The sequence below is a fragment of the Suncus etruscus genome, chromosome 19, assembly GCF_024139225.1.
Source record: "Suncus etruscus isolate mSunEtr1 chromosome 19, mSunEtr1.pri.cur, whole genome shotgun sequence".
Taxonomy (NCBI): Eukaryota; Metazoa; Chordata; class Mammalia; order Eulipotyphla; family Soricidae; genus Suncus; species Suncus etruscus.
The window spans coordinates 15,622,274-15,638,998 of NC_064866.1; the positions used below are offsets into that span (position 1 = coordinate 15,622,274).

General features: G+C 36.9%; 1 non-coding gene across 1 annotated transcript; it reads left to right on the forward strand.

Moving 5' to 3' along the window:
- The first annotated feature begins 208 nt into the window (after nt 1-208).
- LOC125997740 (U1 spliceosomal RNA) lies at nt 209-372 on the forward strand. Its single transcript, XR_007491763.1, has one exon. It is a non-coding gene; the product is annotated as a U1 spliceosomal RNA (small nuclear RNA).
- Nucleotides 373-16,725: the final 16,353 nt, after the last annotated feature.

Genomic DNA, 16,725 nt, shown 5'->3' on the forward strand with positions numbered 1-16,725 from the left:
TTTCCAGAGCCTGGCTATTATGAATAGTGTTGCAATAAATATAGGTGTGAGGAAGGGGTTTTTGTATTGTATTCTTGTGTTCTTAGGGCATATCCCTAGGAGTGGAATAGCTGGGTCGAATGGGAGCTCAATTTCCAGATTTTGGAGGAATTTCCATATCACTTTCCATAGAGGTCGTACTAGACAGCATTCCCACGAGCAGTGGATAAGACTTACCTGGCAGGGGCGATTCCACGATCACCAAGGTGGTTTCCCCAGGGTGAGGCTCGCCCATTGCACTCCGGCCGTGCTGACCCCTGCGATTTCCCCACATGTGGGAAACTCGACTGCGTAATTTGTGGTAGTGGGGGACTGCGTGCGCGCTCTCCCCTGGGGGAAAAAAAAAAAAAGAGTTCCATTCTCTCCACATCCCCGCCAGCACTGATAGTTCTCATTCTTTGTGATGTGTGCCAATCTCTGCGGTGTGTGGTGGTATCTCATCGTTGATTTGATTTGCATCTCCCTGATGATTAGTGACGAGGAGCATTTTTTCATGTGCCTTTTGGCCATTTGTATTTCTTTTTTATCAAAGTGTCTGTTCATTTCTTCTCCCCATTTTTTTATGGGATTAGATGTTTTTGTTTGTTTGTTTGTTTGTTTGTTTGTTTTTGTAAAGTTCTGTCAGTGCCCTGTATATTTTGGATATTAGCCCCTTATCTGAAGGGTGTTGAGCGAATAGTTTCTCCCACTTGGTGGGTAACTTTTGTATCCTGGGCACTATTTCTTTTGAGGTGCAGAAGCTTCTCAGTTTAATTTATTCCCATCTGTTGATCTCTGCTTCCACTTGTTTGGAAAGTGCAATTTCTTCCTTGAAGATGCCTTTAGTCTCAATGGCATGGAGTGTTTTACTGATGTATTGTTCTATATACCTTATGGTATCAGGTCTAATATCAAGGTCTTTAATCCATTTGGATTTTAGCTTCGTACATGATGTTAACTGGGGGTCTATGTTCGCTTTTTTGCAAGTGGCTAACCAGTTCTGCCAGCACCACTTGTTGAAGAGATTTTCCCTGCTCCACTTAGGATTTCTTGCTCCTTTGTCAAATATGCCTGGGGAACGTTCTCTGAGGTGGAGGTGGTGTGGGATGGAGGGAGATTTGGGACATTGGTGGTATGAATGTTGCACTGGTGAAGGGGGTGTTCTTTACATGACTGAAACCTAATCACAATTAGTTATGTAATCAAGATGTTTAAAGAAAGAAAAAATGAAGAAAAAAAAAGAAACCAAGACTTGGAGACGGAGAGATAGTACAGCTGGGATAGTGCTTGCTTTGTACAAGAACATCCTGGATTTAATCTGGGGACCATTAAAAAAATGTTATTTCCTATTATAATGCCTAGCTTTTATATTCAAAGGTATTAACTAAGAAGAAACAAAATGTACTTGTAGTTAACAAAAAAAAAATAAAATTATGAAATTTTATTATACCTATATATTAGAGAAAATATTTTCTGCTTTGAAATAGGAATATTATATTTATGTGTGTTTCCAGAGAAATAGAAAGACTGTTGATGATTTGAATCACAGGAAACAAAAATCAGTTTTATCTGTCTATAAGCATTGTAAATGTGGAAAATAAATAAATACAGGGGGCAGGGGGCAGGCATGATATGAAGACATACTGATAAATCAGAGCTGTGGGGAGACAAAGGACAAAAATAAAAAGAATAAAGAGAAATAGGAATTAAAAAAAGAACTTTGGTTATTATTTCTTTACCTAAGACTTTTTTTTTAAATTGTGGGCAAAGTGAATTACAAATCTTTCACAGTAATATTTAAGGCACATAGTAGTAATGAATGAGGGGCATTCCCACCACCAGTGTTGTCCTCGCTTCACCCATGTTTCCAGCATTCATTCTACTTCCGCCTCCTCTACGCCCCATAATGCTAGTGCAACTGTTTCCCCCATGCACAGCTTGATGTAGATTGGGTATCATTTCTGTTGTAGTTGACTTTGAAATTATGTATTTAAAACTGATAATTTTTTATTTTCACCAAATGAACATATGACTTTCTGGTCTTGGTACCATCCATTTTTCTCCCTCCAATGATTTTATTTGCATTGTTTTATTTGCATCAACATTTTTAATTATTTATGAATATTTGATGTAGAATATAGGATTTATATCACTAGAACAGTGAGTCACATGTGACTTTGAATAGTCACATATTGTTACAATAACTGCTTTATTTGTTTTAGTAATTTCACTTCTATCAGCAGTATATGGAAGAATTTAGATGCCATTATATTGTTCTCGCTTTTCTTAATATTTTCAGCATAAATGTGTTGTTTCTATTTTACTTTTAAAATGACTTCCATGGCTAAATATTTGTCATAGGTTTATGGACAGTATATTGCTATTGTGAATCATCTAAACATGTTGTCTATATGGCTAAAATTTCTTTTTAAAAAAATACTATATTTAAGCACCATAATTCCAAACATGATTGTAGTTAGGTTTCAGTCATAAAAAGAGCACACACCCCCTTCACCAGCAATAGCTGCTTTAAACAACAAATAATGGTGAAAAAAATAACAGATGAAGAAAGACCCCAGTCATAGTGCTGTAATCAAAAAACAAGAAAGAACATTCTGGGGGCCGGCGAGGTGGCGCTAGAGGCAAGGTGTCTGCCTTGCAAGCGCTAGCCAAGGAAAGGACCACGGTTCGATCCCCCGGTGTCCCATATGGTCCCCCCCAAGCCAGGGGCAATTTCTGAGCGCTTAGCCAGGAATAACCCCTGAGCATCAAATGGGTGTGGCCCAAAAAACCAAAAAAAAAAAAAAAAGAAAGAACATTCTTACCTCTTTTAGAGGTAAGGAGTACATGTGATGATTCATGTATATTATTTCATAAGTGACTTAACTGAATTTACAGGTCATAACTTCATCCTAGCCCCAATTTTCTCAATGAAAGTGGTCTAAAACAAATGGAAAACTTACTGAGATTTTTTTCAGTCTTAGAGATAGAGCAGGTGACAAGAGTTATCCCTCCCGAGGATTTGTGCTACTTTTTAAAAGAGGAACCAAGGGAGTAGAGTGACTGTGTCTCTGACCTTTCACGCCTTTGAATAAACAACTCAAGTCACAGCTTAGCACTGTCATTTTCATATAACAAGGGCTTGACATTTTCAAACATCAATGTGTTATCTATCAACATGTGTAAATTTTCTGTGACTAAATAACTAGAAACATAGGTGTGCTCAGTAAAATGTATAATCTTCAAATAAAATCAACCTGAAAATTACCTGTGGACATCTGTTCTTAAAAATAAGTGACTGCACTCAGTTTAAAAGGACCAGACAAAAACCACAATAGGCTTCAAGTGGTGCAGTAGACCTTTTACTTTATTATTTATTTATTTATTTATTTATTTATTTAGTTTTGCTTTCTGGGCCACACCCAGTGACACTCAGGGGTTATACTCTGGCTATACGCTCAGAAATAGCTCTTAGCTTGGGGGACTATATGGGATGCTGGGGGATTGAACCGCAGTCCATCCTAGGTCAGAGTGTACAAGGCAAATGCCCTACTGCTTGCTTTACTGCTCTGGCCCAGGCCTCTTTAAATGAAGCAATAAAATTACCAAAATGCCACCATCCAGCTAGCCAATTGTGCCCACACAATCAACAGGACAGTTACTTATTGCCTCCCCACCTCAGCCAACATCCTGCTTACAACAGCCATAGCTTTTTCCTGACCTCCTTCTAAGCAATTTTGTTATGTGTAGCCAATCCCTACAAAGGTCACCAAGCTCATTTGAAAATCCCCTAAACTGGTTTATAAAAGTTAGGATGTAAATTGGGTCGGGGTTGCCAACTGTGGTTGGCTGACCCCAACATGCTGGATCATGGCTTCCAATAAATGCTCTTTGCTTGATTACATCTTGAATGTTCTGGTTCGTGGGTTGTAATGACCCAACAAGTTCTCTTGCTTGTCCTGAATATTAGAAAAAGCTTGTCCAGTTGGTTGATCATTATATTAATTAATGCTGAATTCATTAAAAATTCAAATTTATTTGTTTTTTAAAATGGCATTGAAAGCAGAGTACAACTTTATTTTTCAGCAGAAAAGACTTGTCTTTATATATTTTGAGAAAAGTTTGGTGCTTTTTGAATGTGGTCTATTATACCAATTTTGGAGAGAAGTATAAGAGAGGAAAATTTTTTTTCAATTCTCCCAGGATCCCTGAGTTCTTAAATGTAATGACAGCAAACAGATAGCAGGAGGAAAGCATACAAGTTGTATTGAATGTTTATATGTATTGTTAAAAATCTAACCCTCTCCATATGGAATTTTAAACAGGACTACCCATACTTAATACTTAAACTAATAGGAGTTTCAGTCTTATCCAAAAGTAAGCCATTCAATCTGAATTTTCCTGATCTGCACACAAAAATTAAAATTTCATGATAAAACCATGTCACTTTCCTTTAAAGGTAGGTGATTTTGGTCTAGAGATATAGTACAATTAGTATGGTGCTTGCCTTGCATGTGGCTGATCCAGACTTTATCTTGGTCATTTATTCTATATAGTTCCTTTATCCTGGATCATGTATTCCACATGGTACCTTAGCATTGCTGAGGGTGGCCCAAAAGTAAAATCAAAAACAGAAATAAAACCAAAAGTAGGAGAATATGCCTGAAATAGTAAAGAAAGAGAGAGAATGAAAGAGAGAGAAAGACAGCAAGAGAAAGAAAGAAAGAAAGAAAGAAAGAAAGAAAGAAAGAAAGAAAGAAAGAAAGAAAGAAAGAAAGAAAGAAAGAAAGAAAGAAAGAAAGAAAGAAAGAAAGAGAGAGAGAAAAAGAGAGAAAGAAAGAAAGAAAAGAAAGAAGAAAGAAAAAGAAAGAAGGAAAGAAAGAAAGAAAGAAAGAAAGAAAGAAAGAAAGAAAGAAAGAAAGACAAAAGAAAGACAGAAAGAAAGACAGAGAAAGAAAAAAGAAAGAAGAAAGAAGAAAGAAAGAAAGAAGAAAGAAAGAAAAGAAAGAAAGAAAGAAAGAAGAAAGAAAGAAAGAAAGAAAAAAGAAAGAAAGAAGAGAAGAAAGAAAGAAAGAAAGAAAGAAAGAAAGAAAGAAAGAAATAGACGAGAGAGAAAGAGAGAAAAAAGAAAGAAGAAAGAAAGAGAAAGAAAGAAAGAGAAAGAAAGAAAGAAAGAAAGAAAGAAAGAAAGAAAGAAAGAAAGAAAGAAAGAAAGAAAAAAAAGAAAGAAAGAAAGAAAGAAAGAAAGAAAGAAAGAAAAGAAAGAAAGAAAAAGAAAGAAGAGAGAGAGAGAGAGAAAGAAAGAAAGAAAGAAAAGAAAGAAAAAGAAAGAGAAAGAAAGAAAGAAAAGAAAGAAAGAAAGAAAGAAAGAAAGAAAGAGAGAAAGAAAAAAGAAAGAAGAAAGAAAGAGAGAGAGAAAGAAGAGAGAGAACGAAAGAAAGAAAGAAAGAAAGAAAGAAAAAGAAAGAGGAAGAGAAAGAGAGAGAGAAAAGAAAGAAAGAAAGAAAGAAGAAAGAAGAAAGAAAGAAAGAAAGAGAAAGAAAGAAAGAAAGAAAGAAAGAAAGAAAGAAAGAAAAAAGAGAGAGAGAGAGAGAGAAAGAAAGAGAGAGAAAGAACTTAGAGACAAAGATGGTCACTATGTATTGCTCAGGGAAACAATAGACCAAGAAGTACTATTAAACATCTATGCACCAGATACAGACCTTGCAAAATACCTGCTTTCTTAGTTCTTCCTTTCTCTTCCCTTAAATAGTTTCTAAATTCTTCCATTAACCTCCAGTTCCTTGCTTTCTATCTTGACTGAAGACAAGAACCTACAACATTTTGACACGTCAACACTCATTAATGCCTTCCATCTTTGGTCAGTTAGGTCTTTCATTTTCTTTCTTACATTTCCATACACAATAACAGGAAGTTTAATATGTTCTGTTAAAAATTAATAAATTACAGATACTGACCATCTGAAAGGGGACAAATATTAGATCTAATTTCCTCTGAGACTTAAGATTAGTTAGAGCCAAGAAAATTCATGATGGAGGAGCATATGATCAATGGATAACTTTCAGCTTCATTAAAACCATAGTACATTTATATAGCAAAAAATTTATATAGTAAAAAATTATATAGTAAAAAATCACACATACCTAGACCATTATATTTTATGATTGTGGTGACAGCCATAGTAAGTCACCAAATTTAAAACTGGGTGGCATCTTGATTTGTGGATATCTCTACCACAGTCTTCCCTTTTCTTTGAAATATTATAAATATTCTATCCAATTTCTGTAATTTGTATAGCCTGTGGAGATGAAGCCGCTCTTTACAGTGTGCACACACTCTGATTCACCCAAAGTTACTCTTTTGTAAACTGCCTCACTTAGAAAATGAATCTAGGGGTGTTAGAGCAATAATACAATGGGAAGGACTCTTGCCTTGCAGGTGGCCAACCTGGGTTCAACCCTTCACACTTTTATGGTCCTTTGAACCCATACGGAGTAATTCCCAAGTTCAGAGAAAGTAGCCAATTTTGCACAACTGAGTGTGACCAAAAAATAACTAAGAAAGAAAAATTGTTTTTAGGTCATAGTTTCATTCTAATTCTTGGGTAGATATTATTCACTAATAATAATAAACATTTTTTTCTATATGCCTTATTTTTCTATCTTGCTTTTGAACTCTTTTCTTTGTGAACCAAATGGTTCTGGCATTGTTGCTGAATTAGGGTGCAGCACCTTAAACTGTGTGTGTGTGTGTGTGTGTGTGTGTGTGTGTGTGTGTGTGTGTGTGTGCTTTTTAAAGCAAAGTGAATTAGCTCTTGATTTATTTGAGTGAATTTTGTTTGTTAAACAAACAAGCATATTGGAGCCTTCATAAGAAAATGAAAACTGAAGAAGGACCATACTAGAAAATCATCATTCACTATAGAAAAAGAATGAATGAATTTGTAAAAAAAAAAAAAAATTTTTTTTTGACAAGACAGGTAAATAGGAGTAGTGAGTGGTTAAAAAAAAAAGCAGCTAGGAAGAGACAAGATATTGTGTTTTTGTTTGTTTGTATCACTTTCTCAACTCTAAATTCTCTGTTACTATTGATTAGAACATCTTCTACCTGGTATAGAGAAAGTGTAACCATGAGTTTTATGATCTATTTTAAGGAATATGGGTGAGGATGGTAGAGGGAAGTCAGTTCATGTTTAATGCTCCTGTCGCTTTTTTCCCCAACTCTTTAAGATATTTGCCAGATAAGAAAAATTCCCCCAATCCACTAGAATTTTCACCTTCATTTACTTCTCTTTCTTCTTTTTTGATTTTGGACTATATCTGGTGATGCTTGGGACTTTCTTCTGTTTCTGTGTTCAGGGATCCTGGTGTTCTGAAAACCAAATGTGGTTCGAGAGATCAAAACAGAGTTGGCGAGTTGATCTTGTGCAAGGAAAGTGCCTTACCTTCTGTCTTTCCCACCACTCTGGATTTGTTCTGAAGCTGGAATATAATTAAAATAGCATTGGACAAGTTAGCACAGGGAAAATAAACTTCATAACATATATATGAAGAATTTTCATGATAGTAAATTAAAAAAAAAAAAAAAAGAATATGCCAGACCTGGCATGTTTGTCCCTTGTTAAGTAACTGGGACATCAAAAGAAAAGGAAGGGGGAGGGATTTCTTCATCTTTTTTTGTTGGTGTTGTTTGCTTTGTATTGTTTCTTCATCTTTTTGTTTTGTTTTGTTTTTGGGTCACACCCAGCAGCGATCAGAGGTTACTCCTGGGTCTATGCTCAGAAATCATTCCTGTCAGGCTCAGAGGACCATTGGGATTCGAACCACTGTCTTCTGCATGCAAAGCAAACACCCTATCTCCATGCTATCTCTCTGGCTCAAATGTCTTCATCTTTTTGAGTATTTCTCTCAGAGACAACACATTCACTAGTAAGCTATATCTGCATGATACCCAATTATATCATCCTGTAAGTTATATAACAAAATATATTGTTATATAAAATTAAAAATGGGAGTAGCAATTATTTGATTAAGAAAAGTCAATACTGATACAAAGCATAAGAGCTTTCAGCATCGAGAGTCACACTACTCTTGATGTAAAATAAAATAGTCTATGTTCCCATCAATTAGTAATCATTTCTTTTTAAATAATATGTTTATTTAAGCACCATGATTGCAAGCATGCTTGTAGTTTGGTTTTATTTAAAAAATGATAATCATTTCTCCTGAGTGGACACAGGTACACTACACAATTAATGCTTAGTTCCACACACAAAAGAACTTTCTGGAAAAAACACATTTGGCTTCATTCTCTTGCCTCACATAGGACCAACCTGGGTTTGATCCTCAGCAATGTATATGGTCCCCCAAGAAAGCCAAGACTGATATTTTAGTGCAGGGTCAGAAATAAGCCCTGAGCATAGCTAGGGGTGGCCCCCAAACAAACAAAACAAAACAAAATAGCAGTAAGTGGAGAGATCTCAACTTTCCCTATTTCCAAGAAAAATGCCAAATTATAGAATAGCTATTAGTTGAAGGCTCCAGTCTCTCCTCTCCAACAAAGCTAATAATTTTGCCTCCCTAATGCACATTGAGGTGTATAACCAGGGACTATAGAGATAGTACAGCTGGTAGGGGGTTGCCTTTCAAGTGGCTGGCCAAGATTCAATCCTGGGCATGACATCTGGTTTCCAAAGCCCTGTCAATGAGGTGGCTCCTCAAAAGTAAAAAAATAAAATATAAATAAATATATTTTTAGTCTACCTGATTGTCCCACCTCTTCTATACTCTTTACCTCTCTCTTTCTCAGAGTAAAATCTCTTCTCTAACCTGAAATACTCTGAATTACAATGGCAGCTCTGATTTGGCCATAAGAGGATAGATAGAAAGGCTTGGAAGCCTGTTTCCAGGAAAAGTGAACCATCTGTAAAGAGACAAAACACTATAATCTACCTGTTGTATAAAACAGTACGTTCCTTTCGCTACTAAAAGGAATAAAATTATCCCCACATCCACTTAGGGCAGTTTACTCACTAGCTAGCAGCTCATAGTCCTATAAAGAGTGTTTTTTCTTTTCTTAGTAAATATTGTTGGTGTTCTAAGATGTCGGAAGTATTCTTAAACTACTTTACAGTTCATGCTCAAGAAGAGCCAGTTTCTTGGAATCATTTGATACAATCATTAGAAGCATTGATCCCATACAGTCAATATGCTGTTGTTAGCATATATCCTGAACCCCATCAGATTGAACTCTCACTTTGTATAATTATTTTTAAAAATAATCCCATACGGGGCTGGAGAGATAGCATGGAGGTAGGGCATTTGCCTTGCATGCAGAAGGACGGTGGTTCGAATCCCGGGATCCGATATGGTCCCATGAGCCTGCCAGGAGCGATTTCTGAGTGTAGAGCAAGGAGTAACCCCTGAGTGCGGCTGGATGTGACCTCAAAACAAAACAAACAAACAAAATCAATTCCATGGACCATACAAGTGGATATTTTCAGGAGATATAATGATGTTAGGTTTTAAATAAAGAAATAACAAACAACGAGGCTGGAGCTGTAGCACAAGTGGTAGAAACAAGAAAATAAAAAAAGGAAAGGAAGGAAAGAAATAAAGAATAAATAACAAAATAAATAAAGGAATTAAAGAAGGGAAGAGAGAGAAAGAAAGAAATAAAGAAAAAGAAGGAAAAGAAAGAAAAAGAAGGAAAAGAAAGAAAGAAAGAAAGAAAGAAAGAAAGAGGGGCCGGGCGGTGGCGCTGGAGGTAAGGTGCCTGCCTTACCTGCGCTAGCCTAGGAGACGGACCGCGGTTCGATCCCCTGGCGTCCCATTTGGTCCCCCAAGCCAGGAGCGACTTCTGAGCGCATAGCCAGGAGTAACCCCTGAGCGTTACCGGGTGTGGCCCAAAAACCAAAAAAAAAAAAAAAAAGAAACAAACACAGAAACAAAGAAAGAAAGAAAGAAAGAAAGAAAGAAAGAAAGAAAGAAAGAGAGAGAGAGAGAGAGAGAGAGAGAGAGGAGAAAGAAAGAAAGAAAGAAAGAAAGAAAGAAAGAAAGAAAGAAAAAAGAAAAAAAGAAAAAAAGAAAGAAAGAAAAAAAGAAAAAAGGAAGACAGAAATAAAGAAAGAAAGAAAGAAAGAAAGAAAAGAAGAAAGAAAGAAAGGAAGAAAACGAAAGAAAGAAAGAAAGAAAGAAAGGAAGGAAGAAAGAAACAGACAAAGAAAGAAAGAAAGAAAGAGAGAGAGAGAAGAGAAAGAAAAGAAAGAAAGAAAGAAAGAAAGAAAGAAAGAAAGAAAGAAAGAAAGAAAGAAAGAAAGAAAGAATGAAAGAAAGATAGAAAGAAAGAGAGAGGAAAGAAAGAAAGAAAGAAAGAAAGAGAGAGAGAGAAGAAAGAAAGAAAGAAAGAAAGAAAAAAGAAAGAAAGAAAGAAAGAAAGAAAAGAAAGAAAGAAAAGAAAGAAAGAAAAAAGAAAGAAAGAAAGAAAGAAAGAAAGAAAGAAAAAAGAAAGAAGAAAAGAGAGGAAGGAGGGAAGAAAGGAAGGAGGGAAGGAAGGAGGGAGGAAAGGAAGGAAGGAGGGAGGAGGGAAGGAAGGGAGGGAGGGAGGGAGGGAGGGAGGGAGGGAGGGAGGGAGGGAGGGAGGGAGGAAAATACATACCAAACAATTCGGGATAGTCCCTAAATTTTGAAAAGAGAAATTACTATGTTTATCTAATAGACAGGAGAAAGGAAGGGAGGGAGGGAGGGAGGAAAATACATACCAAACAAGTCGGGATAGTCCCTAAATTTTGAAAAGAGAAATTACTATGTTTATCTAATAGACAGTGGACAGAAAACATACCACAAAGTATGCCTTACTCATTCAGCTATTTAGACTTCAGCAACTAAAACTTACAGCTAGCAATATGCTGACTAATAAAAATCCTTAGGGGACCTTTTCATGGAACAGATAAGAATCATTCAGAACTTAAATCACTTCTGAAGTACTTGAGTGTTGAAGAAGTTTAGGAACTGATTATAGTTTATATTGTTTTAAATTGTTTGTGAGAGATTTTTTTGGCAAAGATAAACTATTCAAATCTGGCACAACCACCAAGGTCTTGTTTTGTCAGTGTGTGTGTGTGTGTGTGTGTGTGTGTGTGTGTGTGTGTGTGTGTCTGTGTCTGTGTCTGTGTGTCTGTGTATATGTGGCGAGGTGGGGGGGAGTTGGGAGACAGATTAGGCAGTGCTTTGGGAATACTCCTGGCTTTACACTCAGGAATCACTCCTGACAGGTTTTGTGAACCAGATGGGTTGAGGAAGAGTGAACTGGGTTGGCTTTGTGCAAGGCAAGCATTTTACCCTCTGTTTTAGCGCTCAGGTTCCCCAACCTTACACGTTTTATGTTATCAAAAAGAAAGAAAAAATCTAAATATTGTAAAGTTTTAAAAGTATTCTTTAATTGCTTTTAAGCTAACTCCTCCTGCCTTTTTAAGTGATATTAGGAAGATTCAGAAAATGTGTTTACATTCGATGGGGTTAAAGATCCAAATACAGGCCCGGAGAGATAGCACAGCGGTGTTTGCCTTGCAAGCAGCCGATCCAGGACCAAAGGTGGTTGGTTCGAATCCCGGTGTCCCATATGGTCCCCCGTGCCTGCCAGGAGCTATTTCTGAACAGACAGCCAGGAGTAACCCCTGAGCACCGCCGGGTGTGACCCAAAAACCAAAACCAAAATCAAAGACAAAAACAAAAAAAGATCCAAATACATGTTTTATAAATTATTGAAAACTTGAAATCAGGTAGACAGTTCAGAGAGACAGAACACTTGCAAGTACTGTTATTGTGAACTCAGACTTTGATTGCTTTTGCTGGATTTATTTTGGGACCATACCCTACTCTTCTCATGGCTTACTTCTGGCTCTGATTTCAGAGATCACTCCTGGTTTAGCCAGGGTGGCCCTATGGAATTCTAGAATCAAAATAGGTGGACTATGTGCAAGACTAGAAAGTTCCCCATATACTGTACTATGGTTCTAGTTCAGTGGGCTCAGATTCTCAATAAATATTAAAATCAGTCAAGACAGAAAGCAGAAGATTGGAGACGAATGTCTGAATCCAGTAGTAACTTTAATTCTAAAAATTTAGAGAAGTGTAGAGACTTTGGGGTATATCCATTCTTCAGTAGAAAGTGTGGGAAAGTGTGGAAAAGTCTCTTTTTATCTTTTTTGTATTTTTGCTATGAGAATATATTAGCTCTCTACATCTTTACATATATGATATAAAATAAAGGGTCAGCAGAAGAGGATAGTTAAAAGGATTCTCCTCTATATATCTTGGGTTCTTTAATGTATTTATTTGAGCACCATGATTACAAACCTGTTTGTAGTTGGGTTTCAGTCATAAAAATGCACATTTTCCTTTACCACTGCAACCTTCCCACCACCAATGCCCCTATCTCCCTCCTCTTCCACCCCTTTTCTTTGAGACAGGCATTCTACTTCTCTCACTCACTACAATTATCATGATAATTGTGTAGTTATTTCTCTAACTGTACTCACCAATCTTTGTTCATAAGCAGAGCACATTCTCATGAATTTTTCTCTGGGGCTATTCTTTTTTCTAATCTTACCCTGTCAATATCTCTCTTATACCTGAATAGGGCCCCAAGCTTATCGACATAGGGACCCCGGTTTGATGCATTGTGCCTTCCTGGATAGTTCCAATGGCCCTGAAGCACTGCCAAATATCATCTACCAATCAGAACACTAAATGATCAGGTTTGAATTATAGGCATAAGCCCCAGACACCAACAACTCTGAAAAAGTTTTCCCTAAAATATTATTAAAATATGTTGCAAGTGATTGCTTTGCATTCAAAAGCACATAAAACATAGTAATGACAAGCTACTATATTTATTATTAAAATTATTTTAATATTAGGATTTTAGTCTAGTTTTTTCAATTGCTTGAGGTTCTTTGATTTATAATACTGTTAATAAACAGTATTTCATTAACATATTTCCAATACCACACCCATAACCAGTGTACCAAGTTATCTATTCCCATATGTCCTTTGAAATATAGTCAAGGAAAAATAACTTCCTTTGCCTGATCAAGTGTTTTCAAACCTTTATAAATGTTAATTCAGATCTCAAGATCAATTGCACAGAGACCAGATGAAGCAAGTCAGCACTGCAATAGGCAAGGGAGTTTATTCAAAGACCACCATGCTGGGATCACACCTCTCTTAGGTGCAGAACCTCTAGTGGCCTTGAAGGTCCTTCTTAAAGGGACTTTAGTGGATTCCAATCTCTGAATAGTTGACTTTTAAAAATATAGGTTTTTAGTACATATTGCATCAGACAAATGGCAAGGATTGGTCATAGGATATATGTTTCATTAGACATGGCTAGGGTAGGTCATAGGCTCAGTGAGAGGAAATAATGCATCTCCAGACCCAGGATACAGTAGACAGTTTCATTTTTAGACCCAGGGTTCAGTTGCCATCTGACCACTGAGATATTTCCTGACATGTACTGATATGGTCTTGTTCCAGGAGCTGGTTGTTCTTCTGGGCCTAGTCTTTGTTTCTTAAAACTTGAGCCTGTCATGGCTGTACTCATGTCTAACTAAGTATCTAAGCTAGGGGTCTCAAATCAATTTACCTGGGGGGCCGCAGGAGGCAAAGTCCAGGTGAGGCAGGGCCACACAAGGGATATCACAAAAAAAAAAGTCCTCAAACGTCATTATTAACAGTTTTAATTATTTCTTCTGAACATGAATAGAACATTGAGTGAAGATAATGAACAGTTCTTCTGAACATAGCATCTTTTGACTATTCCTTGCTGACAAAGACTTGACAGCGCTTCTTCTCACAAATCTAAACCACATTTGGCTTTAGAGAGGAAGCAGTTGAGACCCTCAGTATGGCTTGAAGATGATCATCATTAAGTCTAGACCTGTACTTTTACTTATTGAAGTTCATTGTGGAGAATAAATTTTCACACAAATATGTGCTCCCAAAAAGGCACATGGTGCGCTTGAACATTCGGGAAAGCTCAGAAAAGCTGTGGGGCAATTCTCTCAAAAAGTGCCCATGCATATCTGCTTTTCCACTAATCTCCCTGAACTTGGCTTTGAGATCAGAGTTGCACTGCAGGTCAATGAACTCCATTTGAAGCACAGGAGGGGCATCTTGCACATCAAAGGAAAAGGGGTCCACAAAAATTTGGAAAGTGGCTCTGTGCTTTTTGAAATCTGCAAATCTGTGATCAAATTCCTTCTCTAGCTAAAAAATAGCATCAACATATTTCTCACCACAGAATAGTATGCCTGCATCCACAAGTTCCTTGCATGCTGGGAAATGGCATCACACAGATGCCGAAATATCTCATTAGCCGTGGTCTGGCCATGCATTGGAATTATTGTGAGCAGCTTCTCTGTCAATTCAAAATTGCAATCAACACCATGGACATAAATTGTGAGCTGTGCAGTGTGTTATATCTGTGCCCTCATCAAGAGCAACTGAGTATGCATCAAAACATTTGGCTTTCTCACACAGTTGATGATAAATGTCACTTGACATGTCAGAAATGCACTCTGCCACAGTGTTGGCAAAAAGGCTGATTTTGCTAAACTGACCTTTCTTTTCTGGATAGATAATACTTGCCGTCTGTAACATGCATTTTTAAATAAATTCTCCTTCTGTGAATGGTTTCCCTGCCTTAGCAATCACCTCACTAACCATGTAACTAGCTTCAACTGATGAAACATTCTCTTTGGTTGCTTTCTTGAAGAAATCTTGTTGCCTCATTAGACATGCTTTAAGACTGGCAACCCGCTTGGCTCTCTCATTTCCTTGATATTTTGCACATTCCTCAGCATGTTTAGTTGAATAATGGCGTTTTAAATTGTATTCCTTGTGCACTGCAACTTTCTCTGAGCAAATAAGACATGTAGGGATGCCCCTGTGCTCAACAAAGAAATACTGCGTCTCCCACTTTTCCTGAAATTGTCTGTGCTCATCATCAATATTTCTCTTCACTGCAGGCTTTGATGAAGTCATGATGAAGGTATGACAAAATCTAATTCTATAATAAACTTCTCTCCCTTCTCTCCGTTAGGCCTCCGATAATGCAAGGGACAGCGGGCAGGAGCAGCGGAAATGACGTCTGCGCTAGGCGCAAAGTATTCGAGATTATTTGCTTACCGAATAATCGCAATAAAATTAAATTAATAAAAAAATCGCATTAAACATTTGCATACCTCTAACGGAACTGCTCGGGGTATGCAAATGTTTAATGCGATTATTTTCTTACTAATGCGATTTTTATTGCGATTATTCGGTAAGCAAATAATCACGAATACTGCAATATTTGAAGGCTGGCCGCAGGCCACAAAATATTGTACGGAGGGCCGCGAGTTTGAGACCCCTAATCTAAGCAAAGCCAAGGTTGCAGAAACAAAACAGCAGTTAATTCCAAGCTTAGATTCTAGTTTATATTCTAATATTCCCTTCTCACCTTACTCACAACTTAAAAATATCTAGATTGTAAGGTATGCCCCTTTTTTTTTTTTTGTTATATTGGAGGTACACTGAGATTGAATAATTCATTAATGCATCTTTTTATCTCTTCTTCCTACCAAAAGTTATATTACCTAAAGTTGAAAAAAAAAAGTGGGCTTTTTAATTCCTTTTTTTGGTTACCATCTTTATGTTCCAAGTGCCTGGTATAGAGATTAGACTGAGACATGTTATGTATATGGTAAATAGATACATTTTCATTTTTTAAATAGTGTAGTCAATTTAGTTCCATATATTTACCAGATCTTTATCTTCTTTGAAGTCTCTGCTTAAATTTCACCTAATCAAAATGCCTTCCCTAATCTCTCTATTGAAAGACATAACCCAATTCTGACTATATTGCACACTTTCTACCCAGACCATGCTAATTTTTCTTGTAGCAGTTTTCTTTCTTGGCATACATTTAGTACACACATACACACATACACACACACATACACAATCTTACTTTTTTTTTTTTTTGGTTTCTCCTTCTGGATATAGTTTTCTTGAGATGACAATCTTTGCCTTTAACTGTATTTCTAATCCATAAAGTAGTGTCTAACACAGAAAATGTAAAATTTATTCACCTGAAAAATATATATATTTTTTGTCCATACCCATTTGATGCTCTGGGGTTACTCCTGGCTAAGCGCTCAGAAATTGCCCCTGGCTTGGAGGGACCATATGGGACATGGGGGGATTGAACCGCTCTCCTTCCTTGGCTAGCGCTTGCAAGGCAGACTCCTTACCTCTAGCGCCACCTCGCTGGCCCCCGTGAAAAATATTTACTGAGTAATAACTGCTTGAATACACAAGTAAACAAGGCAAACAATGGCCCCATGAGTAGCTGCTGGTAAGGATTTGTGAGGAAGATACAACATACTCAAAGACATAATAAGTAAGGCACTGTTTACTACATGAAAGATGTTGTTGAGAAAAATGAAGAAATGAAAAGGATCACGTATTCTTGGGGAAGCTTACAAAAATTAAGCAAGTTAATCAGGTGACCAGAGTGATGATATTTGCCTTGCACATGGCCAACCAGGATTTGATCTTCTGCATCTTACAGTCAGGAGTAATCCCTGAGAGCCCCGAATAAGTGAGTAAATAAATAAATAAATAATAACATGTTATTCAATAAGTATTTACAAATAAATAACAT